The following is a 7200-nucleotide window of genomic DNA, read 5'->3' as shown; positions in this document are numbered from 1 at the left end:
AGCATCCGGTCACCCTGACTTACTCACCTCCCCGCAAGTATCCGGTCACCCTGACTTGCTCTAGACCTTCTCGTGAGTATCCGGTCACCCTGACCTGCTTCAGTCTATCCGTGAACATCCGGTCACCTTGACCTACTTCGGGTCTCCCTACGAGCACCCGATCACCCTGACCTACTCGTCTCCCTGCAAGTATCCGGTCACCTTGACCTGCTCCAGGCCTCCCCGCAAGCATTCAGTCATCCTGACCTACTCCGGGTCCACCTCAACTTCGTTCAAGGTTGCCTCACATATCATCTGGTCTGGACCATGACTCTGATACCATTTGTTGTGACCAAAGGATGTCCACATATTTCCATAATGACATGATATTGTCCACTTTGGACATAGACCCTCATGACTTTACTCTTGGACTCTTCCCAAAAGGCCTGATGCCAATGGAGATATCATGCATCCTTTTAACCCCATGATCTTCACCAAATCTTTCCAATGTGGAACTTTGATTGAATCCCAACACTTGCTAATTTTCTTGTTAATTATCATATACTCTATCTTTTCTCATGTCTTATTTCTTGGATATGGATACTTTGGATGCTATGTGATGATTTTATTTTGGCCGAGACGGACAAACGATTAAGTGTGTGGGAGGTGTTTAGTTAAATGGAGCAGTTGAATGCATTGAAAAGGTTGGAGTGATTTGATATTTGGAAGTGCAATGGATTAAGGTGGTTGTTTGTCTTGTGCTAATGATTGATACATTTCATTTTTGAGCGGGGATGTTGTGAATGGATGACTATTAAGATTATATGCCAAACTTAATCATTCATTGAGCTTAATCATGTATAGAGCAAGTTCAAATAGATTTGAATTCCGTAATTGATACTAAGGTGATCCCTTATTGAGTTATGAAAAAGTTCTGATATTGTTTTAATTGTTGTTCTGAACATTGCTTTGGATATTGTAGTTAGTCCTGAGTTTATCCTTATTGAGGCAATATGAAATTGTTTATAAATTCAGTAATTGATACTTATCTAGTTACTGAGTTTGTGTTCAACAGAATGGTATTTGTGGAGAGGCTGAAGAAAACTCATAGGGATACTGTAGTGAAGGTTTAAGACTTGTAGAACTCTGGACATTGCTTGAAACATCCCTTTTTTTTTTTTTAATGATCCTCTCGTCATCTGCTGTGTAGTTAACCACAATACAAGCCCATCAAGAAGTACTATCTTAACCAAGGGAAATGATTGCATCGATCAGGAATTTAATGAATAAGGACAATAATCCCCAAACATCCCTCTTTACATATAATAAGGAAAAAAAATCTCTCACAATGAAACCAGTATGCTCTGCACTCCTAGACATTCGGACAACACCATGCGTCCATCCCGCCTCCTCGTCTACTCCGTCCGAGGACCTTCCGGCGTATCCTGGAAGTCATCCTCACTTGTAATGTAAAAATCGTGAGTCTACGACCCAGCAAGTATAGACAAATATGAATAAAAGGGCATCCATAAAGTAAAGGAGATAGTATCTAGAAACCAAGCGAAAACATAAGCCAGGTACAGTTTAGCAAATAGCAATACTCATCGCACTATGTAGCTAATATGATGAATATGCCACATATCCAGTAACCACAATTTGAGCCAGTAAACAGTCCTATGAACCTAGAGGTACCTCCTAGAGAACATGCAGTCAGTCATATAGTCGAAGCTAACAATAAATTATCAATCAAGTTTGGATGGGCCCTCCCCGGAGCTCATCCCGGGTCTCCCATCCCGTACTGCTACCACATATGCTCATACTCATCCTATTCGCTACATAAGAAAAGAAAACATAAACTGTCCTCAATATTCTGTATCAGTTGAACATGTCATTCTATTCCATTTATACCGTAATCATTTCCATATTAAAGAAAACAATGAAATCATGCACTCCTAAAAAAAAGAGCAATCAACCTTGGAAGTTCATCTTTTAATCAGTTAGCAGTACTAGAAGAAAATACGAACACTTGCATCATGTTGAAGAATTAAAATTAGTAAATTCTATAGCTCTATACTAAATTCCAACCACATGGGCATTGACTCCCAACAAAATCAAAACTAAAGCTGATTCACGGTATAATAACAGAATGAATACAACAGGTAGATACAACCTAACTTTAGAAAAATCTACAGCTATTAAATGGTATGAAATATCAAACATACTATCCGGACCCTTCACTAGCTACTTTCATATATTGCATAGGATACTTAGAGATTATGGAATTCTGTTCATGCATGTTAAAATATAGACTACATTTCTAATTGTTCCATAAATTTTACATCTCCTAAACAATTAGAGGAAAGTAACTACATTAAGTTTAGTAGTGCAACAACATGCATGTATCATAAAACTCAGTTATAAAGCAGTGAGAACATTAAAACTACCAAAACAGGATTCCACAATCAAATTAACGAGAATAAACCAAACGAAACCCATTTCGATTATGAATCATAGCAAAATATTCGTAGAAACCCAATCCAAACAGGACTCCTTAGCAGCCTCAAAGAAATCACACCACTCTTCAAAACCAGATCATTCCAGAATCAAAACGGCACCAATTCTCCCTTCAGCAACCCATATAGGCATTTAGTCGAGCAAGATAGTTGCAGAAAAGTTCAACCCACGTTTTCATCCACCAACCGCTTCCCTTTCAGCATTTCAACAAGCAGAAGAAAACATATGGAAAACTCAAACCATCACCCGGAAATCAGACTCCATCAAAGTGACAAAATCCCAGAAAACATGTGGTTCAAGCATAGAAAATTTCAACAAAACCTCAACCGAACGGAACTCTACAGAATAGGAAACTTCCGCAAACCATTCCGCCATTCTCTTTACCTAGGAGGAAAATTCACACCTCCTCCTCAGTTCCTACCTCCTTACCTCACAGATCTCGCTCAATCATAAAGGGTATGAGCTTGCCTTGCTCCGTCTCCTGCCGCCATCGGAAACCTTCGCTCGATGCTACCACGCCAACGAGGATCTGTGGCCGGTCAGGAGGTCCTCCGCGGAACCGATTACGTGGTGAGCCACCGATAGGAGCCCAGAGCACGGTGGAAGGCTTCGTCGAAGTGGCCGAGATGAGCCAGACAAGTTCGGCGATTTGGCGTGGAGTAGCGAGAGGTATTGGCCGAGGTTAGGAACTTTTATACTTGGTGATTTAATTTATTTTAGCTTAGGCTAATTAGATTAATCAACTCCCATCTTAATTGGGGTATTTCTAAACATACTTTCTCCTACTCAATTATACCCCTTAAAATCTAAAACAATTCCCTTAAAAATTCATAAAAATTTCAGTAAACTCCATAAATTCATTTCAACTTAATTCTTGATAAATCATCCATGAAAACATATTTATTTTTCCTTAAAATAATCTAATTAGGTTTGATTTTAATTATTTACATCTTTATCCATATTTTTGGTATCTAATAACCTTATGTATTTATTTTATACTCATCCAAGTCGTACAAAATTTATAATTTACATTCACCAAGTTTCCCTTTATTTATAAATTCTATGCATATTTAGGTCATGAAATTTATTTAAGTTCAGATATACTGTATCCTATTTGATTAACATAATTAAAATTGGCCACTTAAGTTAAACTCCATTCTAATTATACCCAACTAATTACATAATTACTTTTAATTTAAAACAATTAGTTTTGGGATATTACATTGCTGCTGTGCACTAATTTCATAAATTACAAAGTGATGAAAATTAAAGTTTGGCTAGTTCTAGAGCGGAAATTTCGAAATAGAAGAGTTAGGCATGAAGTCAAAATTCAAGCATTGAAAAAGAAAATGAGACCAGATGCTGAATTGGAGTTTTGACTCCCTGAGTTTTATTATTTAAGTAGGAATTTGATTTGGGGTGCAATTCTGAATTGGAATTTTAGTGGGTGCTAAAAGTTGTACAATAGATTTGTTAAAATATTGTTAAAAGTAATTATTCTCACCGTATTGAAGCCGAATATTGTTCCTTAGTAGCCATTAAGTAGAACCTACAAAGCACATTGAAGTGCAAGAAATTCAGAAGCAATATCAAGAAAAGGAAAAGTTTAAAAAAAATGAAGGTAACCAGTTGTAACACCCGTAAATTTTCTCTATTCAAAAAGGCAAAGAGAACTAGAAGAAGAGAAAAAGAAATAAAAATAGATTTAAAAATGACCTTGGGCAGGATTGAACCTAAGACCTCTTATATATGATTGGTTAGAGTTTCCATTAGGGTGGTGGTAAAGCATCACACTAGCAATAGGAAACAATTCCTTATAAGTGGATTTTGGGAGAAGAGATGCTTCAACTTTCACTTAGTATAAAAGTTGAGGGATGAGATCAAAACCTAAATCTCTTCGTTTTCCCTTCTCCCATACCTAGCCGAAACTCCTTCCCTCTTCTTCTCTTGTAGTTTTGGCCAATAACTCTAGGGTTCCAAGGTTCTAGGTTCTTCAAGAAGAGAATCTAGAGGGGAGTTTTCATCAGGATTCGTACATACGAGGTGGGTGGTTTGGAGATCAAGGCATACAGAAAAGAGTGTTGCTTTTCTTACACCCTATAAGAGTAAGATCTAGCAAAAGAATGTAAGTACTCCTCACCTGCAGTATAAGTTGTTTCGATTATGCATGAAGGAACCTATTTTGTGGTAGGTTTGTATGGTTGTATGCATGGTTAAGAAATTTCATGTTAAAGTACATGTTAAAGAAGATATAATGCATGATATGTAAAAATGTCCCTTTAAGTTTTGGGATTAAGAGCATGTGAGTACTTTGATTTGTTTCCCATTAAGTTTCTGGGACTAAGAAGCATAATCAAGTGCCCTAAGATGCTTCCCTATATGTGTGGGGGATTAAGTGCACATAAGGTATTTGTCGAAATGACAACAAGTGCAATTATAAAAAAGTACTGAGTAGAAGAAAGTATTTTACTTTAAAATGGCATGTACTAGACACAAGGTCCATGGGATGGGCTCCTAGATTGCCCGTAGGCATAAGTTCGCCTAGTACCTTAATAGGTTCGAGATTAGCTACCTCGGATTTTATTAAGAATGCGCGCAAGTGGTACATTACCGGGCCCAAGAAAGTTGATTATTATGTTCACTAATATGTATGATAAAGTTTTCAAAGTGCATTGGTTTGTTGAAGTGAAACCATCATTAAGTGAAGAACAAAGTGTAGTGTTGGTGAACTCTATAATATGCCAGGATTTCTGTTTTCGTTACATTACTAGTAAGGTTTAAGTTGGTGTTTAGCATTATAAAACTGTTTAAAAATACATATTATGTGCATATTTACAAAGCATATATTTTAGCGTGAACTATACTCAAGTGCATGTTGTTGTTCTCCTTCCAAGCAGTTTTACAATAAAAAGGCATGTTCTCTTTAATGCGTAGTTTTGTGAGTAGATGGTACTTGCTAAGCCTTTGATTATAGTTTGCATTTCCCTATACTGCAGATAAAGGTAAGGGAAAACTCGAGTAGAAAGGGGCAACAGGAGCAATGTTTGATGGTATGGGTGATGGAACAATGAGAAGCGATCCTGGAATGTGCTAGTGTCTGACCATGTTAGATTTTGGTACTGATGGACATATGTTCTTATCTCCGCTTAGTATAAAAGTACTATTAAAAATGGTGTACAATGAATTTGCGGTTTGGTAGTAGTTGAAGTGTCAAATATTCTCCCTAAGGTTGTGGAATAAAATGATAAGTCAAGAAGGAATACAAAGGGGGAGAACCACTCCTTTTTGGGTGTAGGGTGTTACCCCCACACGGTCGTGACACGGCCGTGTGGTGTCACACGGGCCCAACCCTCTCCCTCTCGGCTAGGGTTGCACGGTTGTGTGCCACACACGGTATTGCAAGGTTTAGTCTCTGGAAAAGTTGCACGGTCGTGTGTCACACACGGCCATGCAAGGCTTAGCCTCTGGAAAGGTTGCACGGCCATGTGCCACACACGATCATGCACCTCTCCTCCTCGGGCAAAATGACACGGTCGTGTGGATTCACACGGTCATGCACTCCTTTGACTCAGCCGAGGTGACTCGACCGTGTGAGCCACACGGCCTTGCCCCTCTTCGTTACGGCCAAGGTGACACGGTCGTGTGGAAGCCAAACGCCCGTGCCCTGCTCCAGCAGGGAGGACCTTACATGGCCGTGTGGCACACACGACCGTGCCCAAACTAGGGCTCAATAAGGCTACACGGTCGGTCATCACCACACGGCCCAAATCCTCAAGCAGTTCTAAACTTCATCTTAGCTCTATTTCGCTTCCAAAACATGACTTAACACTCGAAACAAGTTCAGAGTAGATCTCTGAACCGAATAGTGTGCATATAATAAGGCCCTTAGTAGTAGTGGAAAGGAGTAACGTCCGTGGCTTGAGTCTAGGTTAGGAAGTGCGGTCGTTACAATTATGGTATCAAAGCAAGTTCCACCCTCCCGCCACTCACACGTCAAGCATTGATCCTGCATCTTCCAAGTAAGAAGTACCTTTTCTTCATGTACCTAGTTACTATTATGTTTAGTAAGCAATTCTTATTAAGTTTTAGCATGCTTATATGTGAAAGTAGTAATGATAGCAAGTAGGGATGATGAGTGGCTGACGTATATTTTCACTAGTTTTTGACTTATGATATGTAGAATGGTTAGAGGAAGACCAGCTAGACAGCCGAGGGTTAATGAACCTCAGCCAGGGAAAAATGAGTCAGCACCACCGCCCAACCTTTTAGAAGTAGTAGCTCAACGTCAGAGATAAGTAGCTGAGCAGCAGCAGGTTATTGCCTCTCTAACTGCTAACCAGCAAGCTTCCCCTGTAGTCCCACCGAAAGTCAAAATGGTAACACCTACTATAGCTGAAGCACCATCAATTACCCCTGTAGCCCCATCAAAGGTGGTGAGGCAAGAAGCATACCTGATCCAGTGGCAGAAACTGAAGCCAGAGAGTTTCTCTGGTACTAATGAACTATGGGATGCTCAGGCATGGTTCACAACTTTGGAGAGTATAATGGAGCTACTGGACTGGCCGGAAGTAGAAAAGATTAAGTGTGCCTCCTTCTGCCTCACTAGTGATGCAAGAATGTGGTGGGAACGGGTCAAGGCAAAACGAAAAGTAGATCAAATGACCTGGTCTGACTTCGAGATTGAGTTCTTTGAAGAATTCCTCTATA

The 7200-nt window shown here is 39.5% G+C and overlaps 1 long non-coding RNA gene across 2 annotated transcripts; it reads right to left on the bottom strand.

The window, feature by feature from the left end:
* Nucleotides 1-1220: 1220 nt before the first annotated feature.
* On the bottom strand, nt 1221-3165 carry LOC122021867. Of its 2 annotated transcripts, none has more exons than XR_006122671.1 (2): nt 2923-3165; nt 1221-1440 (listed from the first exon to the last, which is right to left on the bottom strand). It is a non-coding gene; the product is annotated as an uncharacterized LOC122021867 (long non-coding RNA). The 2 variants fall into 2 exon arrangements; XR_006122670.1 differs by having other exon boundaries at nt 1221-1424.
* Nucleotides 3166-7200: the final 4035 nt, after the last annotated feature.

Source organism: Zingiber officinale, chromosome 9A (genome assembly GCF_018446385.1).
Source record: "Zingiber officinale cultivar Zhangliang chromosome 9A, Zo_v1.1, whole genome shotgun sequence".
Lineage (NCBI taxonomy): Eukaryota > Viridiplantae > Streptophyta > Magnoliopsida > Zingiberales > Zingiberaceae > Zingiber > Zingiber officinale.
The sequence above is the reverse complement of the archived record's forward strand: the minus strand, read 5'-3'. Positions and strand labels throughout refer to the sequence as shown.